We start from the raw sequence: 12,331 nt of genomic DNA on the forward strand, positions 1-12,331 counted from the left end.
CATATATGCAGGATATCCATGGCCCGCCATCGAAATAATAAGCCGGTGCCACAGGAAGGCGAAAATTACCACTGTCAAAGTTACACAAAGGTCAAATGGAACATTATGGCTTTATTTTGCGCCTAATAAATCTCATTATGTCATTATATGCTACTCCCCCAACCACCCAAAAATAACAACAAAAAAGGCCGCAGGATGAGGTGTGTGAGTGTGCGTGTTTGCCTGCCTGTGGGGTGTGCGTGTGGTGAGAAGGTGAAAGACAATAAGAAGGAGAAACAGAAGAAGAAGAACAACAACTACAACAAAGGAAACTGACTATAGGCGAACGACATGCCAATCAGTAATCAATCCTCAGGACCCCAAAAACAATTTGCAGAGGCATAGTAATAACAAGAGCAACAACAACGACGGACAAGTGAGAGACCACACGACGGCACTGTAAACAAATTGGAAAGAGATGAACATACATAACTGCGCAATATGGCGTCAGCAGAGAGAGAGATGGTGAGAGAGGGAGCACTAAAGAGCGCAAAAGCAAGAGCGAAAAGCCGCCATTAAAGAAATGCCGCTCAGAGAGCGTTGTGTATGTGCATGGGAATGCCTGTGTGTGCACTTTACGAGGCCTATGTGTGTGTAGAAAATGCCGCAGAGTTGTCAAGTTGGGGTAAAATAAGTAAATAAAGTCTTATTGTTAATAAGGCTTTTTAACCTAAGTGAATAAATATACTCTAAAGAAGACTTACAAACAGTAAAAATACATTTTAATTACTTTAACAACCCTACTGTACATGAATTCCCTCCTGATGAAAAATATAACATTAACCACACAGACCTGACAACCCTGCGCGTTGCTAGCCAACTCTCGCCTCTCAATTTATGCGCGTTTGTACGCGTTGCTCCTTCGCTTCGTTCGGACAGCACGGATAAAACGCTGTCGCCAAACAAAAACATAAAAAAACACTGAGCGGATCAGGTTCTATCTGTAATTTAACAAAACCAACAACGCCAGAAAAAAAACAAAACAAGGATTTAAATCTGTGGAAAAAAGTAAGCAAAGTCGCTCCTTAGTGTGTTTTAAGCATGTGCATTCAATTTAATTCAACAACAATAAAAAGTGTTGTTGCCCTCCGCTCTCTGGCGATTCGCGTATCGTTGTGTGCGTGCTTTAGTGTTTCGTCGCGTTTCAAGCAATTAACCCAAAGCAGCGTAGAAATGCCAAAAACGCATTAAAAATTATTACTCGTAGCTGTCTGTCATTCACAACAGCAAAAAAGAAGAGTAACAACAAGAAGAAGAAGAGCGACAATCATACACAAGTGCTATTTGCCGCTACTCATAAAACAAATTACCCACTTGGGCCTGACTTGTGCGTGCGTGTGTGTGTTAAAAGAGCAGCGTAATCATCATCACCAAAAAAAAAAGAAATACTACTGAAAAGTAGTTAAAAAAAAGAAAGGAAAAGGAGAGGAACCAAAATGAGAGTGTGGCACTGGCAATATGTTGCTGGCAATAACAACAACACCGAATAGTACCGGAATAAAATTACTATACAGCCACTGTGTGTGTGTGTGAGTGTTGCCCTTCCTCTCGCTCACACTCTCCCGCTCACTCCCGCTGTGTATGTGCAAAGCTTTTTTTATGTTTCGCACAAACATTGCGGTAAAAGAACGCCGACAAACGACGAACTCGTCGTCGCTTTGTCGCTCTCGCCAATTTCCGCGCGTGTGCAAGGTGAAGTCGCGTCAGTCCGTCGGTCGTTTAGCCTCTCTCTGTCTCTTTCGCCCGCTCTCTCTCTGTCGCTTTGTCGTGCAACAACTCCCCCGTGTATTTTTTTATGCCCCAAGCTCTGTTCACCGCCTCTCTATATATGTATGTACATATGTATGTGTGCGGTGAAGCAGCTTCTGTTCTGCCAAATACATATGTACATGCGGAGAGAAGGCAACAGAGCTTGGACACGCGCTCTCTCGCTCTCGCCCTCCCTCGCCTTACTCAAAGTGCCGTTTTTTCGTGTATTTGTAGAGAAATAAAGAAAAAAAACAACAACTAACCTCATAAAAAAGTTCATACATTTGTCGCAAAAAAAAAGAAAAGAAAAGCAAATGCAAAAAGTGTCAAAGAAGTGAAAAACAAGAAGAAGCAGCAGAAAAATCCAGCAGAAGCAGTGGAAAGCGGAAGGAAAAGCCAAGTTTGACTGTATCTCTTTCTCGCTCTTACATAAATGGAAAATAATTCCTGAGATTGCGCTGCTAGGAAAATTTTGCGGATTTACATTTTACCTACCGTTAGCTCGGGAGCTGGGAGTTTGGGAGTTTCTTTTGTGGATTATTACGCCCTCTCGCGTGCTCTCTCGCTCTCCTCCCACCCCGTCTATCATTCACTGTGGGTGCGACCAGGCCAGCAAGCTAAGAAATCATCACCTGCCCATCGCCCATTGCCGCCCAACCCCCGCACCCAATCTTCATCTTGGATGCTGTCTATAAATCGGGAACGAGCATATCCAGAGCAGAAATTACGACTATTTTGGATTTATAAAAAGGTAATTATTTAATTATGAATTCAATAAGTCCAGTAAGTGTTTAATCAATAAAACAGTTAATTGATTTTATCTTATTTTTTCAATTTTCTCAGTTTAAATAATACATAATAATAATATACAAATATAAAAGGTTACTATGTGTAAGCAAAACCAATACAATACCCATTGTAAAGCTTAAATATCTTAAAGATACTACTTCAGTTTCTTTCTCGTTCGCACAGCAGAGATAGAGATGGCGACAAAGAAAGATAAAGAGGGAGAGAGAGAGAGACAGAACGCGAGCCTAAATTGATTTCCAGTTTGATTAATTACCGCTTGCCACTTACCGCTGCCGCATTTTACACAAGTATTTCGTGTACACACACAAACAAACATTTTTTTTTCGAGTTAATGCCAATTAAGGCGTTTCAATCTAAGCCGATTTGTAATTAAATGGAGTTTTTTGATGTTATTTCGGGCGATTAGAAAATTGACAGGCCTGGTGTGTTTTTTATGTTACCTTTTCGAGATTTATTGAAGTGGATTTAATTTGGGTTTTTGTGCGGCTCCAATGGAATGGAATTTCGTTTTGCAAGCGTAATGTGGGAAGACAAGCGGAATTCGCAGGTCATCAAGGGGATGCCGAACGGATGATTTCATGGAAGGGGGGCATGGGGATCGGAGGCGGAGTGAAAATGCGAATTGGAATCACGCTCGCTTAATGAAGCCTGCGGCGACGCGTCAAGCCAACCGAATAGCAAATAGCGAAAACGGCGAACGAGCAGCCGAACGATGAGCGATAAACAAAACAGGCTATGGGCGGGGGTGGTGATGGGAGGGACTGGGCGTGTTTTGCATTTACTCAAATTATTAAAATGACTGTCGTGTGTGTATGTGTGGGTTTTGGCCAGAATGCCTGAAAAAGTCAAGTAGGTAAAACAGTAAGTTAAGTAAACTGAATTATGAATTTCGGGATTTTCTTAATTTATTTTTAATCAATTGTTAAGTACAGTAAAATAAAAACCAAATAAATTTAACACCTTTGAAATTTCAAGTCATTATTTCATTAAAACAAAGTAAACTTTAAAATAAAATCTTTAAAATAAAAGACAATAAAATAATTATTTGGTGTCTGAAAGAATGTTTTTTCTTTTCTAAAAGGTTCTGACCAGAGATTCAGATAGTTCATTCTGAATTGATTTTATCTCTCTCTCGTCAAATTCTCACCAAAAGTCCCATAAAAATTACATTCGTTTGACAGCATATATTGATTATTTTAGCTTATCTGACAAATTTAAATTCTTAACTAATTCCGGAAGCAAAATCTAAATCACCTTATCTCAAGTTTATTCAAATTCAAGTTTATATAGCGTATAGAGAGGGAAGCCGATATCGTTTTCGTTTCGTTTGCTCGTTTTTTGCTTAAATTAAGTAAACATTGCAGACGCATTTTGAGTAAACATGCCAAAAGTGTTTATTTAAACAACTGTTTAGTCATAAATGCATAGATACACTTAACGATACAGCTACAAATATACGCACACGCAGATACAATTAAGCGACTATTAGGCAGCGCTCTCTTGGCCCGGCTATAACATTAAAATATTTTACACAAATGGTCGGGCCAACAAAGTAAACCGCAGAAAGTGGCAAATGGTGTGAGAGGAGGGGCAGGTTGGCGGGGGGAGCTGGCTTCCAGTGGCGCACACAATCGTGACGCCAACTTAGTTACGGTCATTAGCACCAGCAGCGAGCGAGCCAAACTGAACCGAGCTGAACTGAACCGAGCTTGTGTGTAAAACTGCATCCACAAAGATATGGAAACGAACCTAGGAACATGCCAGCATACCCATTCGTACATACATAATAATTTGTCACACTGTGCGCCGGTAAAAGTTGCCAGCGAAGTCGGCAAGATAGCCAAGCCAACCCGCCAGATACAGTTGAGATTCGAGCAAAAGAACTTGAATGTATAAAGCTTAAAACTTTGGCTAAAGTACTTTAAAGTCTTTTAAGATCTTTAGATTTCTCAAATCAACAATAAAAATCATATTTAATATTAGAAACTATTGTAAGACACCTGAACAACACTAACCTATTTCTATTATTTTGGATTATGTTAAACAAATTTGTCATCATTAGTTATGTTCAGAAAACTGAATTAATGTGTGAAAATTAATTTTAAAATTCAGTAAACTGTGTTAATTCTCCTTTTTTATACCTCAGCTTATAACCGTCTATATTCGCGTTGGCCCACTGTAACCGCAACTGCCGCAGATGGCGGCCAGCAATTGCAGCCAACAGCCACGTTAACCAACTTTGGTCTCGTCGCCGCATTTGCTGAGAGCTCGAACGTAATTGCTCGTTGCTCCGGCTCTTTTCTTCGCCCTCTCCTCCAACGGCAAATGTGTCAATTGGCTGACAAAATATTATACGAATATAATTACAGTGTTCATAATTTGTAGCATGTGCCGTCGTTGTTACTGCTTTTGCTGTGCTTTGTACATTACTTGTGTTCTTTCGGTTTTAGCCAGAAGCAGCAGCAAAAGCAAAGCAAAAGCATAAGCAAACCAATCTGGCATTGGCCCGTGTGCAGACATTTATTTGTCCATTTGTCAGGGGGCCAAACAAAATGCCAGAGCCCCCGACTACTGTTGCCCCACCCAACGGCACGATTAGACTTAATTGATTTGTTCAATTTTCATAAAACGCCCGACAGTGACAAACGTTTGTTCGTTCGTTTGTTAGTCGGTTCGTTTCCGCCCCCGCCCGTCTGACTTTCCGCTTGTCTAACTGCCTATCTGTCCGCCCATGCGAATTAGCAGCGAGCTCGAAGTTTGCAATTTCAATTTCAATTCCAGCAATGTGAAAATGGATTATATTCCGTTTTCTCTGCATTGACAAGCGAGCCGTCAAGGAAATACTCAAATTTAAATCATTTAATTTCAGGAATTCAAATGAAATTGATTCTATTTATTAAATTTAAATAAAACAACACACTCTCAAATACCATAAAAGCATTTATTTGATTAGAAATTAGTCAAGATTAGATAATTTTAGCTTGAGCTCAAGTTCTTAATGAATTTGATTTTTTATCTGTCGTTGATAATAGTACTTAGTAAAATAGCTGCATACAGTTATTTATTTAATTTTAAAACCATTTTAAAGGTTTATGACTAATAGAAAACACTGGTTAATTCTGTGATTTATTTCATTCAGATTAGATAAGTAAAATATTTTTTTTCATTAAAAAACATGAAGATAATTAGAGAAAAGAAACTTGTTGTTATCGTGAACTTTAATAAAATCAAGAAAATTCTTACGATGAAACTAGAAAACTATAGCTCCGACAACTTTTGGAATATGACTAAAAACCGCCCAACAAACTCAGATAACTGGAAACCATAATTATTATGCAACTAATTTAAATAAATTGTATATGTGTTCATCTAAATTCATTTGCTGTCATCAACGACAATAGCGAAAAATGTTTGCACCACTAAATCAAGGGAAACGAACCATAAATAAGCAATTCGAACTATTAATAAAATGCATTAAATTTGCCAAATACAAAAATTTCAAATGAGCTAAAAACAAGGGCAGCCGACGGCGGGGGTCGTTCGGGGGCTAATAACAAATAGCCGGCAATCAACAAGAGCGTCATTAAAAAAGCAAATTTCTGAACACGCTAAACACATGTAGGAAGGCAAGAACAACAATAAAATACGGGGGGAAAACAACTACAACAGGGGCACGAAAGCGTTCAACGTTCACTAGATAATGTGGGCCAACTACAACAACTACAGAAAGTACAAAAACAACAGATGATGATGCAGAGGCAAAACCGAGAGATACACAAATATACAAAAACTTAATTCCCATCACGAGAAACGAAGCAAATTGATTGTGATGATGTTTTTCAAATTGACTCTGGGCCGGGGGTGCTGCATATATAAATTTATAGTGTGTATCCGTGAGATACAGTATCTATGAGCCAGGGTGCCGCCTGCCAGCGGGTGTCGGATCGCGCAGTCAGCCATGTAAATGAATGCTTTTGATAATTAATTTATGCTGCCAGCCACAGGGCGGCCCGAACATGCAGATAAATTATATTATACACACACACACACATGGACACACACGCACAGCCAATATCAATTTGCATATTTTTTTGGTAGATGAGCAGAGGCCAAAAATGAAACAAAATGAAAGCTCAATAAAAAACCACATTTAATGTCATTTAAACAAGTTTAATTTTATGCACATATTTGTATTTATTCCTCGCCGTGCGAATAACTCAATTTAAACTGTGAACAGGCGCAGAATCGTCAGGGGGCTGTACAAATTCAATAAATAAGAACAATTAATTATAACGTGTAAATATAGCAATATCACATTGCGATAATCTCAATTAATATTTATTTTTTATGACACGGAATAAATAAAACGAAATGCAAACAATTCCTGATAAGCAGCCGCCACAGGCAGCGTAAACAAAATAAACTGGAATTCCACTGGTCTTCAAATGTCCATTCAAATATTTCATAATTACAAAATGTTTGCTTTATTTCTGCTGACATAACTTATCAGACAATTATTTTTATTTTTTTCTCTTTTCGTTTAATTGCTATGACATAAACGAAGTTCTTTATTTAAAAACAACATCTGTCATGTTGGGGATGTAAAAAAATTTTTTTTATGAAACTGAAACATAATTATTCCATAAATATTTTTATAAAATAAAGGAGATGCTTTGTAAATGGATATTAATTATTTAAGACTTAAAATTCCTTTTCCATTTAAGTAAGACCTTTTAAATAGGAATAAATTTTAATTTAAAATAAATAAAATAATGTTTTATTCCATTAAAAGCTTTGTAAACCCGTGCTAATTGAAGGCACATACAAAAATGTCTCGCATTTTGATAAACGAGCTAAAGTTTCCATAACAACAGCGAGGAAAAAACTCGTGTAGATTTTGACTTGTTTATGTCTTATCTGAGTTGATATGTTGTTAAATTTTTTTTTTTACAGACACACGCGCCGACAATTTTGTGTCCAAAAATAGCAAAAAAAATTGAATGGGCGTCAACTAAATTTAGTTTGGAAACCATAGCAAAATTCGGGCGCCAACAAAACTGAAGCATCTTATTTAGTTTCGGTTGAATCTTCCAGCCATAATCCGTGCCGTAAGGCATTAAATAAAAAAATGTATCTATTGGTCATGCAAAGGTTTTTCAGATGTTTTTCGTGTGTCCCATAAAACTCACTCTGTTTATTTACCTAGCGGCTGATTTGTGTTATTTTGCTCGTTTTTCTCACAAGGGGAAGCAGAGTTGGGGAAGGGGGTCTCTGAGGTTCGCAGTCCATCAAGCTGGCTCGTTTTGGCGAGTTTATTTGTTTGACTGGCGCGTCGGCTTCGACTCTGTTTTTTCTTCGGTTTTTTTTTCTCCGGTTTTTTTTTTCTAAATACCAGCTAAGCATTTGCAACCACCAACAACAATGAGAGCGCCTGCTGAGCCCAATGCTACTGAAGCTTTAACTGCTTCCTCTGCCGGCGGCCCCTGCTCCTGCTCCCTCATATTTATTTTGATATCTTTTATGATTCTTTATTTGGCGGCTTTAGCTTCCCCGCAACGCAAATGAAACTCACAGCGAGGTATCTTTTTTTTTGTTGATTTATTTTCTGTGTGCACCTCCTCCACCGCCACCACTCATCTTTTGCCCCTCTCGCGCCGCTTGGGGAAAATGTAAATAATCAAGCCAAAGGAGAAGGCAACTTTATCGTGGAAATGGATGGTTGGCTGCGGAGAGGGCTCTCGACTTGTATAATGCTCCTCCGTTTTGACCGCACAAAGAAGGGAAATTGTATAGAAATGTGAGGCATTGAGAGGTTCGTTTTGTGGATAGTTAGCCAGGATTTCAAAAGTTATGGAAAAAAACAACCTTTTCGGGGACTTCAGAGCTGTGAAATTTTATGAATTTATATACACATTATTGTCAATTGCCCAAAAAAAAAAACCCAGCTGTCCGGAATGATGGGACGTATATATTTAAATTTATAATTATATACAAACTTTCGGGAAATAATTGCAAACAAAATGTGTACAAAAAGTAATTTCATATTTCAATTGAAATAAAGTATAATTATTTTCATAACAATCAAGATGAGCACCTTCAATGAGGGCGCTATAATTATATATTTTTCTAGCCTTATTTAAAACCTGCTGTTAGCTTATATACCCTTGTAGATTAAAACAAACAATACTTTACTTCCAGCTACAAAAAACCCGGGGACTGAATGCTTTAGCTTGCTGTTCATAAAAAGATTATGCCATTTATATTTCTGTTTGTTTTTTTTTTTTAGTTTATTTTTGCTTTATTAATTTTTTATGTACCCACGTTTATTTTTTCTGCATATATTTTAATTTTTTATTTGATAATTTTTTTGGTCGGTTCATTACAAAAGTTTTGCGGCAACCATATTTCATGTTTATTAATGGGGGGCTTGTCTTTTGTAAATTGTTTAATTTTCTGCGATTTTTTTGTGTAATTTACGTAAATTGCCTTTTGTGTGCGGCATGATTATCGTGTATACACATATAGATGGATTGATGTATATAATAGTCATTATCCATATGATTATAATGGACATTTGCGTGATAATTGTGGGTATCGAGAAAAAATAAGATAAACTCCCTGTCTCTTTCCATCAATAAATTGCTTAATATGGCAGCCTGCAGACGATTTCTGTTTTCGATTTTTTTCAAGTTTTATTTTATATTTTTGCCTTTTTTCTGTTGTCGTTTTGTGGCTGCATTAAATAATTATCATAATTTATAGGCATGCAACAACAATTACGAACTTGACTGCTGGGAAAGGGAGGAGGGGGCTAACAAATTAGTTGCATTTCAATTGGCACAAACTGAACCAGCAGCTGTGGATCGCTTCTAACTGATTAAGTCCAGCGGTTGAGGTATGAAAACAGGCTGAATTCCATAGACTTGCTCCATTGACAGTCGGTATCCGTTGGATACACACACTTGGCACTCTTGGCTTTATTAATGATCGGCAATTTGATTTCATTTTTCCAACTTCCAGTTTTGTGCTTAGCGCTAAAAGCGCTAAAAGAAACGATCGCAAGATAAACAGCAGTCAGTCCCGCTCTCCTTCTTCGTTTTTCCCAGATTAATGAAGATGGCATAAATCAAGAAAAACGCTAAAAAAAAAGGAGAATAAAAAACGAAATGCAGACTTAAACACAGGCATTTTAACATACTTTTTAAAATTATTAATTTTATTTGGGGGCATGTCAATTTTACACTTGATTGCATTCAATAAAAAGAATATCAAAACAGCAATGAAAAGTCTAATTAAGGCTCATCTAATAAAACCGCTTAAAAGCATACACTGTAAAATATTTCCCAAAAGAAAGCATAACTATGGAATTAAAAGTGAAACAAGTAATTAACCACATGTGAGCAGCTTGTACAATAAAAACATTAATATTTATATTCAAATTCAAAAATGGGGTTATCAGTTTGTAATAATTAAATATTTATCTCTGCTAACTATTGGCTTTTATTTTTGTCTAAAACGTACCGTTTTTTGTTTTCGTGTGCGTTTGTGTAATAAATCGCGTGCCGTTTTAACACTTTGACGTGCACAATTGAAAATTGCGAAATGGCTTTTTGCTTGTTGCGCTCTGCGCTGCCACCCCGTTTCCCTCCGCCTAACTGAAAAGCAAATTAGCTGCAACATTTTTCTTTTCCTTTGCATTTTGCCAAGTGAGAAGAAACACTTGAGGCAAAGCCAAGCAAAACGAATCGCAAAAACGAAACCGAACAATGCCAAAAAGACTGCGAAAACAGACACCTTAACTCTTGTGTTATTTTGTTTGCTCGTTTTTTTTTTGTTGTTTGTTGTTTTTTGTTTGCCAACTGCAATTGGCTTTTAGTTATTCTTGTTTACAAAGCTCAGTGCAGCAAGGGAAATGCGAAAAATGAATACAAAGCAATTTGCAAATAAGTTAAACAAATATTTTCTCATTAAACCCGTTTATGGCCATCAGCATTTTTTGATCTTCTAGGTGATCTGTATCTGTATACAGACCACACTTTGTATTTGCTATTCTGTGAAAGCAAATAAAATACATTTTCTATCTGTCTATCTCATTTCGCACTAATAAATTTACAGACTGCCACACGAGAAACGGCAAATTGCTGCCACAAATGGGAGCAGCAGCTGCCATCGAAAATTACACTGGCGATACATGAAATAAAATATAGGAAATCGTAAAATGTAATATTAAAAGAAAAAAACAAAAACATTTACTTATATTTAAAATCAATGCTTCAAAGGTTAAAAGGTTGTTTATTTTCAATAGAAAATACTCAATAAATTTTACATTTGAAATTAAACGAAAATATTTATTTCCAAAAAATTAAAAATTTGTTCATGTTTAGGTTTTTAATATAAATTAAAAAAAAAAAAATTTTTGACAAAAAAAAATTATAAGAAGGCGAATTTTAAGATCTGATTTTGTTGACAAGATGGGAATTTTCCAACTTCAAAAACTTGACTTCGAGTGTATCTTTGTGCAAAACGAGATTAGGTTTAATGAAAACGACCGCTTGTGCAGCTGACTCCATCGGTGTTAATTTTTCCGTCTCTTTTCGTGGCTGTTGCAACTGTTTGCTCACCACCACCCGGCAGCTCCATAAAAACTCTGAGAAATTTGTTGCATGCTGCGTGCGTGCAGCCCAACTAGCTAAACTTGCAACTTGTTTCACAGCATGCCACGAATTTATGCACTGCCCCCTTTTTCTCCCCTGCTCAACACTTAACCGAATTAGTTTCAATTGCACATTTTTCAAATGCCTCGTGGAACTTATTTTTTTTTTGTCGACTCGAACAAAGCCAAAAACCAAACCAGTTAACAACGAAAGCAACTTGTCTTGGATTTGCCTCGATCCGAAGCGATTTCTTTCTCTGACGCGGATCGGATTACAATTTGTTGGTCAAGTGGAGAATGTGGCGCGGTAAAGTTTGCCGGCAATTAATCACCATGCAATCGCCAATTATTTGATTCCAGTTTGTTCACAGTTTTTGTTTAGCATTTAATGCATTTTTAATGGCATTGAAAATGTTTCCTGTTTTTACGATGCCTAATTAATCCCAAATGCTTAATGTGTAGAGCACAAAAGGTTCATTTGCATACGAAAGAATCGTTACGAATAAAGAAATAAACGGGTTCATTTTATTGATGGATCTTAAAAATTATATATTGTAGCGCTGATACCTGATTAATAAAAAATGTAATAGCTAAATGAAATGGACTCACCGAAAAAGTCCTAATTGATTCGACAAATGCCCAAAAACAGACCAAGATATGCTTCTTCAAACTTCCAGCGAAGGAAATGTAAAGATTAATTGATCCGAAATATACAAATAACTTATCTCTTAAGCCGGGGATATATACAAATAAATACGTATTTAAAATGTTATAAACTTTGTGGTTGAGTCCTACAAATGTTTCCCTTCACACTCTTTTTGCATTTAGTCTGGGCTTTGCTTTGTTGGCCAAAGTTTTCAGCCAAGTCCGCCACTGGAGTTGTGTTTCTGGTTCTGAGGAGTGGAGTACTGGGGGATTGGAGGATTGGAGGAGACATGACAAGGCAAGGGCTCCATACTCAGCACAGATCCCCATAAAACTTGCAACTCTGCAAGGAGCAACTTCTCCGCGATGAGGAGAAAAATCGGGGCGGAGTGAAAACTTTGTCGTTTATATTTCGCTTCCCATTTGCCAGTCCTC

At 37.2% G+C, this 12,331-nt stretch overlaps 2 protein-coding genes across 2 annotated transcripts in view; both read left to right on the forward strand.

The window, feature by feature from the left end:
* Nucleotides 1-2,432: 2,432 nt before the first annotated feature.
* Nucleotides 2,433-12,331, forward strand: part of LOC108051354 (protein GSKIP homolog) — a 57,838-nt gene continuing 47,939 nt past the window's right edge. Inside the window, exon 1 of the mRNA XM_017133441.2 lies at nt 2,433-2,539. The gene's annotated coding sequence lies outside the window, so the exon portion shown is untranslated. The remainder of the gene's footprint in view (nt 2,540-12,331) is intronic.
* Nucleotides 2,444-12,331, forward strand: part of LOC108051346 (uncharacterized transmembrane protein DDB_G0289901) — an 85,441-nt gene continuing 75,553 nt past the window's right edge. Inside the window, exon 1 of the mRNA XM_044456501.1 lies at nt 2,444-2,539. The gene's annotated coding sequence lies outside the window, so the exon portion shown is untranslated. The remainder of the gene's footprint in view (nt 2,540-12,331) is intronic.

This window comes from Drosophila rhopaloa, unplaced genomic scaffold, assembly GCF_018152115.1.
Source record: "Drosophila rhopaloa isolate 14029-0021.01 unplaced genomic scaffold, ASM1815211v1 contig_115, whole genome shotgun sequence".
NCBI lineage: Eukaryota > Metazoa > Arthropoda > Insecta > Diptera > Drosophilidae > Drosophila > Drosophila rhopaloa.